Here is a 13,027-nt window from a genome sequence, read left to right as displayed (position 1 = left end):
CCTGTGAGTGTACCATGGTGTGAAGAGTCTACGTTTCTGCGTTGTACTCTAGTGGATTTTTGTCTTGTGTTGGGATGAGCATAGGGGAAACATGGGCAGCTGGCAGCTGCTTGTTGGGCAGTGCTGCTCCCCAGCAGGGTCCTTGCTGAACAGGCATGCCTGGGGTGCTCTAGCCTGCTCTGCAGGCAGGGTGTGCTGCCTTCCCTGGGCAGCCTGCAGTCCTGGGCCCCACAGAGGAAGACGAAGGGAGGAGGCCATCCCCACTCTGCTGCAACATCCCTGCCCTGCCCAGGGCAGCTGTCTGCCCTCCCTGTGTGAGCAGACTCCAAGCAGGAGCCCAGAGCTGCTAGACCATGCAGGAGCACCTTCTCCCAGCAGTACCTGTACAGGCCAGGCCAGCAGCAGCCTTTGGGCTGGAGCGGCTTGAAGACCTCTGGCTCCCTTGGACAGGTTCTGCCCCTGGTCTGGAGCAGCAACGTGGCCTGGTTGTGGGCTGGGGATGGCATTTATGTTTGTAGTGGTGACACTTCTCTTCGCAGGTAAGGCTGACCAGACGTGGGTGTGTGTGGAGTCCTCTTTTTCCAGTGAGTTGGCCCCTGGCCCGACTCCAGGGTGTGGGAATGCAGTCCCTGCTGAGCAGGTAAGAGCCAGCTATGTTCTGGCACCACAGAGCACCGTTCAGCCAGTGGCTTGGGCCTTCTGTGCTAGAGGTGGGAGGTGATGGGACCTGGGCTGCCAATTTCTGGGCAGGCACCTGAGCTGTTTTAGCCTTTCCCTGGGGTTTACACAAGACGTGCATTTGCTGCATGACTTTACCACCTCTCCAGTGGTCAGGGGACTGCAGGCATCTCTCCAGTTAATTTTTTTTTAAGGGGCTTTTGAAAGATGCACACCCCCTTTGGCTTGTGGTGTTGCTTTTATACCTCCTGACATGTTCGACATGTCCCCAGCATGTGGTGAGGAGAGCCTGCAGCAAGGTGAGGCTCCAAGATGTGAAGTCTCCTACCTGCAAAATATGTTTGTGCATTTACCAGCAGTTTTAGGGCTCTTCACTATGTGGCTGTAGCCTGCCAAAGGGATCCTTGTGACCCATGGGTACTGGCAGTTGCTCGCTGACAAGCAAACAGTGGCTCCTTTGCCAGGTGCCGCTGCTGAACACACCCTGGCAGTGGTCCCGTGGGTGCTAGGCTTGGGGTGTTGGTTGGGCTGCACTGCAACAGCACCAGACTCCTGAAGCAGGGGTTGAATGTCAAAAGGGGACACTGCTCTGACATGCTGAGGGGTGTGAGCAGGGCTCCCCGAGCCCCAGAACTGCTGGTGTGCGTGTGCTGCCTGCAGAGATGCTCCTCCACAGGAAGGGCTGTGCTGGGGCTGGGTTACAGGTCACTGCGTGGGGGTGACCAGCCCCTGCGTCACACTTACACCCTGCCCTTGTCAGTCTGCAGGTGATCAGTTGTCCCAGGAGCTGAAGCATGTAAAGAATGAACTGGAGCGAGTGAAGGGCGAGCTTGGTATGTGGGGCTGGCTGTTTTGGGGGCTGCGGACACCCGCAATCCAGATGACACCCCCTGCACTTGTACCTGGAGCCCAGGCCTGCAGCTCTGTGCGGATGGGGCTTGTTTGGGGGTAGAGCAGGATCCCAGCTGCTGCCCCAGAGGGTCTGGGGATGAGGTGTTCAGGATGGGCTGAGCACACACCTACTTGCCTCCTGCCTGCAGCTGACAAGACTGCCCAGTGTGAAGCCTATCGCCAGATGATCTCCTCCTTGCAGGCTCAGCTCAGAGCAGCAGGTATGTTCCCTCACTAGGGTGAGTCCTCACCCCTGGGCAGGCTGAAGGGATGCTCCAGTGGTCCCTTGCCGGTGTAACTGAGGGCTGCCAGGTGGAAGGGACACAGCTTGTGGCCTTCCCCGTGAGGCAGGTGCTGAGTGCCAGAAGTAGCAAGTGCTTTGATGCTGCTGTTGCTCCCCAGGAATCTGTCTGGAAGATGCAGCAGTGGAGAGTGGTGACTCGGGGAGATACTGACGGCTGGCACATGGGGGCAGACTCACAACAGCCACTTGTCTGGCCACCTAAGGTGTTGGGCCAGTGCTATTTGTGCAGCTCTTGAATTAATGAATTTTTTAACTCCTTGTATTTAAAATAAAGGTGTCTTTTCCCAGTGATGCTTGCTGTCTTCTGGGGTAGGGCCAGTGCCCGGTGCTGCCCACTGTTCACCAAAGGGCTGGTTAGAAAGGGCAGATCTGTGTCTGGCTGTGGCTGGTTCTGCTCAGCCAGACACTTGAGGTCTGCTGCGTGGAGGAAGGGTGCTGGCGGATGGAGGCACAGCATGACTCTGGGGAAGCCTTTCTGGACGAACCTGGTGCTTCCAGGCAGGATGCTTGGACATGTGGTGGTGGCAGGCAGCTGTGCAGGCAGCATTCTGCTTTAAACTACCTTCATGCTGGACGTGGGAAGAACCAGTACTGGCTGATGGCACATTGGGCTTCTGCAGCTGTTAGCTGCTACTTACCATTTTATTAGCTGGTGGCTTGTGTCAGTGTCTGGGGGCAGGTGGTGGGGAAGCGGCACTTGGGACCCACGCCCTCATTGTTCCTGCCTGCCCGCACTGGAAGCCCTGCCCTGCTGCCTTCTCTCTGTGGTAGGTTGACACAGGCACCTTGTCATGCTGCCTCACATCTGGGTGAGGCCCTGGAGAGTCCCACTGTCTGGTGGTGGCAGTGCCCTGAGGCTGGGCCAGGAAGGCTGGCCTGCTCCTGCTCCCCTGTTGTCTCCAGCTGGTGTTCCTGGCTGCCCTGGTGTGCTGCAGGCAGGCTGCACCCCTTCCTGGGGCAGCTGCCCTTGACCCTGTGTAGGGGTGGCTGCACAGGGATGCTCCAACTGCTGACTCCCACCCCTGCTCAGCACTCAGTTGTTGAGGCAAACAGCTCCAGTGCTGGCACAATCCGCAGCGGAACGCTCTAGTGCGGTGTACGGGGGGGGGGTTCCCTGTACATGCTTGTTGATGATAACTTCTTGGTGCAGGTACTAAGGGAGCCAACTAAGAAACGTGCCCTGCTAGATTTGTTGTTTGTAAACAGAGAGGGACTTGTGGGCAAAGTGGTGATTGGTGGCTGTCTTTGTCACAGTGACCACGAAGTAGTTGGGTTTCAAATCGTTGGTGATGGGAGAAAGACTGCCAGCAAAACTTCAGTCCTGCTTATGGGGAGAGTAGATTTTGGGCTGCTGAAGGAGTTAGTTAGTAAGGTCTCCTATGAATCTGCTTCTGAAGGTATTGGGGTCCATGAATGCTGGTCACTTTTTAAAAGCCATCTCTTAAGAGCACAGGAGCAGGCAATTCCAAAGTATTGAAAATCAAGCAAGTGGGGCAGAAGACCAGCTTGGCTGAGCAGGGATCTTCTTCTAGAACTTAGGTGGAAAAGGAAAATGTATGGACACTGAAAGCAAGGACAGGTGACACAGGAGAACTACAGAGATGCTGTCTGCCACTGTAGGGAAAAAATTAGTGTGGCCAAAGCTCAATTAGACTTCAAGCTGGCCAGCACTCTGAAGGACAACAAAAAGAGCTTTTTAAAATATGTTAATAGCAAAAGGAGAATCAGAGGTAACATTGGTCCATGCTTGTCGAGGTCGATCACCTCAGAAATAGGGACGTAAACAAAGCAGAGACGTTTAATGCCTTCTTTGCCTCTATCTTCAACAGCGATGATGGGCACTGGGACCTCCAGAGCCCTGTGTTGGAAGACTGTGACTGGGGGGGATGATAAACTCCCAGCTGACCGAAATTTGTTCGAGACTTACTGCTCCAGCTAGATGCGCATAAATCTATGGGGCCCAATGGGATTCAACCCAGGGTACTGAAAGAGCTGGCCAATGTCATTGTGGGACTTCTCTCCATTATTTTTCAATGGTCCTGGGAGGCTGGAGAGGTCCCAGTCGACTGGAAGCTGGCAAACATTGTTCCACTTTTCAAGAAGGGTAAGAAGGAAGATGCTGGTAATTACAGGCCTGTCAGTCTCACTTCAGTGCCTGGTAAAATTATGGAGAGGTTTATTCTGGGAGTTACTGAAAAAAACACTTGAGAGACAATGCAGTCATTGGTCATAGCCAGCACAGGTTCACAAGGGGAAAGTCCTGCTTAACCAACCATCCTGGTTTCGGCTGGGATAGAGTTAATTTTCTTTCTAGTAGCTGGTATAGTGCTATGTCTTGGATTTAGTATGAGAAGAATGTTGATAACACACTGATGTTTTCAGTTGTTGCTAATAAGTGTTTAGACCCAGTCAAGGATTTCTCAGCTTCTCACGCCCAGCCAGCAAGAAGGCTGGAGGGGCACAAGAAGTTGGGAGGGGACGCGGCCAGGACAGCTGACCTAAACTGGCCAAAGGAATATTCCATGCCATGTGATGTCATGCCTAGTATATAAATAGGGGGGAGTTGGCTGGGGGCGAGCAGATCGCTGCTTGGGAACTAACTGGGCATCAGTCGGCGAGTGGTGAGCAATTGCATTGTGCATCACTTGTTTCATATATTCCAATTCTTTATTATTATTATTATCATCATCATCATCATTTTATTATTATTATCATTATTAATTTCTTCCTTTCTGTCCTATTAAACTGTCTTTACCTCAACCCATGAGTTTTACTTTTTTTTTCCCCAATTGTCCCCCATCCCACTGGGTGGGGGAGAAGTGAGCAAGCGGCTGTGTGGTGCTTAGCTGCTGACTGGTCTTAAACCACAACAGTCCTTTTTGGCACCCAACGCAGGGCACGAAGGGTTGAAATAACAACAGATCAGATCTGAGCAGAGCATGTTAAAACGAATTTGTTACAAGCATTCATTATATTAATTTAATAGTTGCTGGTCACCATGTTGATCTATTAGCTCTTAAAGTTGTGGCGCTTGTTCTTAGAGTTGTGTTGCATATCACCTCACTTGCTGTATATAGTCCCTGTGCTGCTGGGAGGTGGATTAAGGTTTTTGCTTTGATGTACTGTGTAACACTGGCTTATGGTATGATAAAATTATCAGTCGTGGAACTAATCTGGTATTTGTACTCAGCATTGTCATCACCTCTATACTTTGGGAGCCATCTGTGGGAAACTATTAATAATTACACCCTTGACCTTTTCTCCTTGGAGAGTCAGTCTATGGGTGAGATACCTTTCTTCACCTTGCCAGTCTCCTCCAGGCTAATTACAATAGCATTTGAGAATTTTGAAAATTTTGACTATCCTTGGGATGTTGAAACCAGCATGGTCCTCTTGCTAGGAACTGGCATGTTCCTGAATGTGGTTCAGGTCTTGTTTAGGGTTAAACAACTATTTAAGAATATCACCCAGACATCTGCCCCAAGGCTGAATAATTATGAGTGGCAGGGTGTGTGGGGTAGTACGGGCAAGTACCTAGGACAGTGGGCACCTCCAGTGTTTTGGAACTTCTCCCCTGAAAAAGTGCAGAATCTGGAAAAACTAGTAAAATATTTGGAAGAAGTGTGCTGTCACCCTGGCAATTCCAGAGAGACACAAATAACTGCAATGTGCTGGGGCCTGGCCCATGCCTTCCGAGCCCTGTTCAACCCTATTCAGTACACTCAAGGGGAAGAGAAGGTCTCTGGATCTGACAACAAAACAACAGGCACTGCAGCCACTCCAACTCCGGTGACAGGCACTGCAGCTGAACCAGGGTCATCACAAAAACAGGAGGAAGAGGCAGAACCAGAGGTAATCACCCAGTCCCTATCCCTGAGTGAGCTGCGGGATATGCAAAAAGATTTCAGCCATCGTCCAGGTGAGCACAGTATCTCCTGGCTGCTCCAATGCTGGCACAATGGGGCTAGTAGCCTGGAATTGGAGGATAGGGAAGCCAAGCAGCTGGGATCACTTTCTTGAGAAGGTGGCATTGACAAGGCAATTGGAAAAGGGACCCAAGCCCTCAGCCTCTGGAGGCAACTCTTGTCAAGCGTGAAGGAAAGGTACCCCTTCAAGGAAGATGTTATATGTCAACCAGGCAAGTGGACCACCATGGACAGAGGTACCCAGTACCTGAGGGAATTAGCAGTGCTAGAGATGATTTAGTATGACCTGGACAACGCACAATACCCAGAGATCCAGACGAAGTCCAGTGCACCCGACTGATGTGGCAGAACTTTGTGCGGAGCGCACCATTGTTGTATGCCAACTCATTGGCAGTACTGACCTGGAAAGACAAAGAGGCACTGACAGTGGGTGAAATGGCTCACCAACTCTGGCAATACAAAGAAAATCTCTCTTCCTCCTTACAAGCCTGCTGTGGAAAAACTGTCTGAAAAGTCAAAAAAACTGATCGAACTGATCAAAAAGTCATACTGCCCACCTGTACGGGCCCGTATCTCAGCTATTAGGAGTGAGCATTCCTCTGCTTAAGAGAGACAATATAGAAGGTACACACAGTAGGGTACCTGGTGGTTTTACCTGCGTGACCATGGAGAGGACATGAGGAAGTGGGATGGAAAACCTACCTCGGTCCTAGATGCACGGGTATGTGAGTTGTGAGGAAAAACAACCAGAAAGGAGATTCTTCCAGGAAAAATGCTGCTCCAGTTTCCAAACAGAGTAAAAGGGCTAATCTTACTTCTGATCTTCTTGAAGTCAGTTTTACAAGAAGTGGATAATGGATACTCTGACCAGGATTAGAGATGCCCTGCCTCCAGCCAGGTGGAGGAAAGGGACAACCAGGTTTACTGGACTGTGCGGATTTGATGGCCTGGCATGTTAGACCCACAGGAGTACAAGGCTCTAGTAGACACCGGTGCACAGTGTAGTGTACTCTAATGCCATCAAGTTATAAAGGGGCAGAACCCATCTGTGTTTCTGGTGTGACAGGGGGATCCCAGCAGCTAACTGTATTGGAGGCTGAAGTAAGCCTAACTGGGAATGAGTGGCAGAAACATCCCATTGTGACTGGCCTAGAGGCCCCGTGCATCCTTGGCATAGACTGCCTCAGGAGAAGGTATTTTAAGGACCCAAAGGGGTATCACTGGGCTTTTGGTATAGCTGCCTTAGAGATGGAGGGAATTAAACAGCTGTCTACCCTGCTTTCACGGTTTAACCCCAGCCAGCAACTAAGCACCACACAGCCTCTCACTCACCTCCCCCCAACCCAGTGGGATGGTGGGGAGAACTGGGAGGGAAAAAGTAAAACTCATGGGTTGAGATAGAGACAGTTTAATAGAACAGAAAGGAAGAAATGAATAATGATAATAATAACAATAAAAAAAAATAATAAAAAAAGGATTGGAATATACAAGTGATGCACAATGCAATTGCTCACCACCCGCCGACTGATGCCCAGTTAGTTCCCAAGCGGCGATTACCCCCAGCCCCACTCCCCGCAGTTTATATACTAGACATGACATCACATGGTATGGAATACCCCTTTGGCTAGTTTGGGTCAGCTGTCCTGGCCGCGTCCCCTCCCAACTTCTCGTGCCCCTCCAGCCTTCTTGCTGGCTGGGCATGAGAAGCTGAGAAATCCTTGACCTAGTCTAAACACTACTGGGCAACAACTGAAAACATCAGTGTGTTATCAACATTCTTCTCATACTGAACCCAAAACATAACACTATACCAGCTACTAGGAAGACAATTAACTCTATCCCAGCTGAAACCAGGACACCTGCCTGGTCTCTCTCAGGACCCTTTGATTGTGGGGTTGCCGAGGGTTGAAAAACAAGTGCCAATTTCTACCACAACAGTGCACCAGTGGCAATATCGCACTGAGACTCCCTGATCCCCTTCCATGAGTTGATTCATTGACTAGAGAGCCAAGGAATGATCAGCAAAACTTGCTCACCCTTTAATAGTCCCATATAGCCAGTGTGGAAGTCTAATGGAGAGTGGAGACTAATAGTTGACTATTGTGGCTTGAATGAAGTCATGCCGCCGCTGAGTGCTGCCGTGCCAGACATGCTAGAACTTCAATACAAACTGGAGTCAAAGGCTGCCAAGTGGTATGCCACAACTGATATTGCTAATGCATTTTTCTCAATCCCTGTGGCAGCAGAGTACTGGCCGCAGTTTGGTTTTACTTGGAGGGGTGTCCAGTACACCTGGAATTGACTGGCCCAGGGGTGGAAACACAGCCCCACCATTTGCCATGGACTGATCCAGACTGCACTGGAGAAGGGTGAAGCTCCGAAACACCTGCAATGTATTGATAGCATCGTATGGGGCAACACAGCAGAAGAATTTTTTGAGAAAGGGAAGAAAATAGTCCAAAACCTTCTGAAAGCCAGTTTTGCCATAAAAGAAAGCAAGGTCAGGGGACCTGCACAGGAGATCCAGTTTTTAGGAATAAAATGGCAAGATGGGTGTCATCAAATCCCCATGGATGTGATCAACAAAACAGCAGCTCGCTCTCCACTGACTAGTAAAAAGGAAACACAGGCTTTCTTAGGTGTTGTGGGTTTTTGGAGAATGCATATTCCAAATTACAGTTTGATTGTAAGCACTGTCTATCAAGTGACCCAGAAGAAGAATGATTTTAAATGGGGCCCAGAGCAACAGCAAGCCTTTGAACAAATTAAATGGGAGATTGTTCATGCAGTAGCCCTTGGACCAGTCTGGGCAGGACAAGATGTTAAAAATGTGCTCTATACTGCAGCCGGAGAGAATGGCCCTACCTGGGGTCTCTGGCAGAAAGCACCTGGGGGACCCGAGGCTGACCACTGGGGTTTTGGATTCAAGGATACAGAGGATCTGAGGCCTGCTATGCTCGAACTGAAAAACAGATATTGGCAGCATATGAAGGAGTTCAAGCTGCCTCGGAAGTGGTTGGTACTGAGACACAGCTCCTCTTAGCACCCCGACTGCCAGTGCTGGGCTGGGTGTTCAAAGGGAGGGTCTCCTCTACACATCATGCAACTAATGCCACATGGAGTAAGTGGGCCGCACTGATCACACAACGAGCTCACATAGGAAATCCCAGTCGCCTGGGAATTTTGGAATTGATCACAGGCTGGCCAGAAGGCAAAGATTTCAGAATATTGCCAGAGGAGGAAGTGACGCATGCTGAAGAGGCTCCACTGTATAATAAACTGTCAGAAAATGAGAGTCAATATGCCCTGTTCACTGACAGGTCCTGTCGCATTGTGGGAAAACATCTGAGGTGGAAGGCTGCTGTATGGAGTCCTATATGACAAGTTGCAGAAACCGCTGAAGGAGAAGGTGAATCGAGTCAGTTGACAGAAGTGAAAGCCATCCAGCTACCGTTAGATATTGCTGAATGAGAAAAGTGGCCAGTGCTCTGTATCTGTACTGACTCATGGGTGGTGGTAAATGCCCTGTGGGGGTGGTTACAGCAACGGAAGCAGAGCAACTGGCAGCGCAGGGGTAAACCCATCTGGGCTGCCGCACTGTGGCAAGATATTGCCTCCCGGCTAGAGAATCCAGCTGTAAAAGTACGTCATGTAGATGCTCATTTACCCAAGAGTCAGGCCACAGAAGAACATCAGAACGACCAGCAGGTGGATCAGGCTGCTAAGATTGAAGTGGATCTGGACTGGCAACACAGGGGTGAATTATTTATGGCTTGGTGGGCCCATGCTACCTCAGGCCGTCAGGGAAGAGATGCAACATAGAGATGGGCTCGTGATCGAGGGGTGGACTTGACCATGGACACTATTTCACAAGTTATCCATGAATGTGAATTGTGCTGCAATTAAGCAAGCCAAGTGGTTAAACCCTCTGTGGTATGGAGGGCGATGGCTGAACTATAAATATGGGAAGGCCTGGCACATCGACTGTATCACACTCCCACAAACCCACCAAGGCAAGCGCCATGTGCTTACAGTGGTGGAAACAACCACTGGATGTCTGGAAACGTATCCCATGCCCTGCGCCACTGCCCAGAATATCCTGGGCCTTGAAAAACAAGTTTTATGGTGACATGGCACCCCCAGAAAGAATTGAGTCAGACAACGGGACCCATTTCTAAAAAAAACTCATAGACACCTGGGCCAAAGAGCATGGCATTGAGTGGGTATATAACATCCCCTATCATGCACCAGCCTCCTGGAAAATCGAAGAATACAATGGACTGTTAAAGACTACACTGAGAGCAATGGGTGGTGGGACCTTCAAACATTGGGATACACATTTAGCAAAAGCCACCTGGTTAGTCAACACCAGAGGGTCTGCCAATCGGGGTGGCCCTGCCCAATCAGAACTTTTATGTACTGTAGAAGGGGATAAAGTCCCTGTAGTGCACATAAAATATATGTTAGGGAAGACAGTCTGGGTTACTCCTGCCTCAGGCAAAGGCAAACCCATTTGTGGGATTGCTTTTGCTCAAGGACCTGGGTGTACTTGGTGGGTGATGTGAAAGGATGGGGAATTCCGATATGTGCCTCAAGGGGATTTGAATTTAGGTGAGAATAGCCAATGAATTAATCTGTATGATGTTAATCGCTATATAACCCTGCCACTGCATGTCATCATTACTATCATATCATCATTACTGCCATATCAATGGTATTACAGTAAGAATCACTTAGATTAAGGAAAAATGAACTTTGATAAAATTGAGCAAAGCGCAGTAGTGATGGAACCAGGACTGCCTTCAGCATGCAACAATCCAACACTACACACCATCCTCCTGCTGCGCCCAATGTTACCCGCCCGCCGCACTGCACCGAAGCCCAATCCTGCTCTGCCAACTGAGCAGACTTTGCACCATCTCTCTTTCCCAGAAAGGCTGTTATGACAGATGGAGCCCAAAGTCATGGACTAAATGAACTCAACGGACATTTTATAGGAATGGCCCAGAGACTAAGGGAATGATATCTCTCTGTGTGTATATATATCTCAAAGGACAGGAAAGGTGATGGTGATTAATTGGGATGTATTGGAAAGTATGGGACCTGAGTGTGACGTAAATGGTATAGAATAGGCAATGGATACTGTCCTGGTTTCGGCTGGGATAGAGTTAATTTTCTTTCTAGTAGCTAGTATAGTGTTATGTTTTAGATTTAGTATGAGAATAATGTTGATAACACACTGATGTTTTCAGTTGTTGCTAATAAGTGTTTAGACCCAGTCAAGGATTTCTCAGCTTCTCATGCCCAGCCAGCAAGAAGGCTGGAGGGGCACAAGAAACTGGGAGGGGACGCGGCCAGGACAGCTGACGTAAACTGGCCAAAGGAATATTCCATACCATGTGATGTCATGCCCATTATATATAAACTGGGGACAGTTGGCCGGGAGGGGTGGATCGCTGCTTGGGAACTAACTGGGCATTGGTCGGCGAGTGGTGAGAAATTGCATTGTGCATCACTTGTTTTGTGTATTCCAATTCTTTTATTATTGTTATCATTATCATTTTATTATTATTATCATTATTTTCTTTCTTTCTGTCCTATTAAACTGTTCTTTATCTCAACCTATGAGTTTTACTTTTTTTTCCCTGATTCTCTCCCCCATCCCACTGCGTGGGGGGGAGGTGAGCGAGCAGCTGTGTGGTGCCTAGTTGCTGGCTGGGGTTAAACTACGACACCAAGTTAATTTCCTTTTATGAGAAGGTCACCCATCTAGTTGACCAAGGGAAGCCAGTAATGCGTTGGTTTGGGATTTTAGCAAAGCTTTTGATACTGTCTCTCACAGTATCCTTCTGGATACACTGTCCAGCACACTGCTAGACAAGTCCATAATATGTTGGGTGAGCACTTGGCTGACAGGTCAGGCTCAAAGGGTTATAGTAAATGGGGTTACATCAGGCTGGCGGCCAGTCACCAGTGGGGTTCCCCAGGGCTCAATTTTAGTGGTAGAGCTCTTTAATGTTTTTATGAATGATCTGGACACAGGAATTGAATGTACATTAAATAAGTTTGCTGACGATACTATACTAGGAGGAGCTGTGGACTCCCTCGAGGGTAGAAAGGCTTTACAGAGAGATCTGGATAGACTAGAGAGCTGGGCTATCACCAACCATATGAAATTTAACAACAGCAAGAGCCAGATTCGCCACCTGGGACAGAGTAATCCTGGTTATACATGTGTGCTGGTTTCAGCTAGGATAGGGTTAATTGTCTTCCTAGTAGCTGGTATAGTGTTATGTTTTGGGTTCAGTATGAGAAGAATGTTGATAACACACTGATGTTTTCAGTTGTTGCCCAGTAGTGTTTAGACTAGGTCAAGGATTTCTCAGCTTCTCATGCCCAGCCAGCAAGAAGGCTGGAGGGGCACGAGAAGTTGGGAGGGGACGCGGCCAGGACAGCTGACCCAAACTAGCCAAAGGGGTATTCCATACCATGTGATGTCATGTCTAGTATATAAACTGCAGGGAGTGGGGCTGGGGGTAATCGCCGCTTGGGAACTAACTGGGCATCGGTTGGCGGGTGGTGAGCAATTGCATTGTGCATCACTTGCATATTCCAATCCTTTTATTATTGTCATTTTCTTATTGTTATCATTATTCATTTCTTCTTTTCTGTTCTATTAAACTGTTCTTATCTCAATCCAGGAGTTTTACTTCTTTTTTCCCCGATTCTCTCCCCCATCCCACTGGGTAGGGGGGAAGTGACTGAGCAGCTGCGTGGTGCTTAGTTGCTGGCTGAGGTTAAACCATGAGAACATGCAAATTGGGGGATGAGAGGCTGGAGAGCAGCCCCACAGAAAGAGGTCTGGGGGTTTGGGTTGATGGCAAGTTAAATAGGAGTCAACAGTGTGCCCTGGCAGCCAAAAGGGCCAACCATGTCATGGGGTGCATCAAGCACAGCGTAGCTAGCTGGTCGAGGGAGGTGATTGTCCCACTCTACATAGCACTGGTGCAGCCGCACCTTGCGTACTGTGTGCAGTTTTGGGCGCCTCACTCCAAGAAGGACATCAAACTATTAGAGGGTGTCCAGAGGAGGGGGACCGAGATGGTGAAAGGCCTCAAGGGCAAGACTTCTGAGGAGCGGCTGAGGTTACTTGGTTTGTTCAGCTTGGAGAAGAGAAGGCTGAGGGGCGACCTCATCGCAGTCGACAACTTCCTCAAGGGGGACAGCA

The sequence above is a fragment of the Aquila chrysaetos genome, chromosome 21 (genome assembly GCF_900496995.4).
Source record: "Aquila chrysaetos chrysaetos chromosome 21, bAquChr1.4, whole genome shotgun sequence".
Taxonomy (NCBI): Eukaryota; Metazoa; Chordata; class Aves; order Accipitriformes; family Accipitridae; genus Aquila; species Aquila chrysaetos.
Note: the sequence above shows the minus strand (reverse complement) of the source record.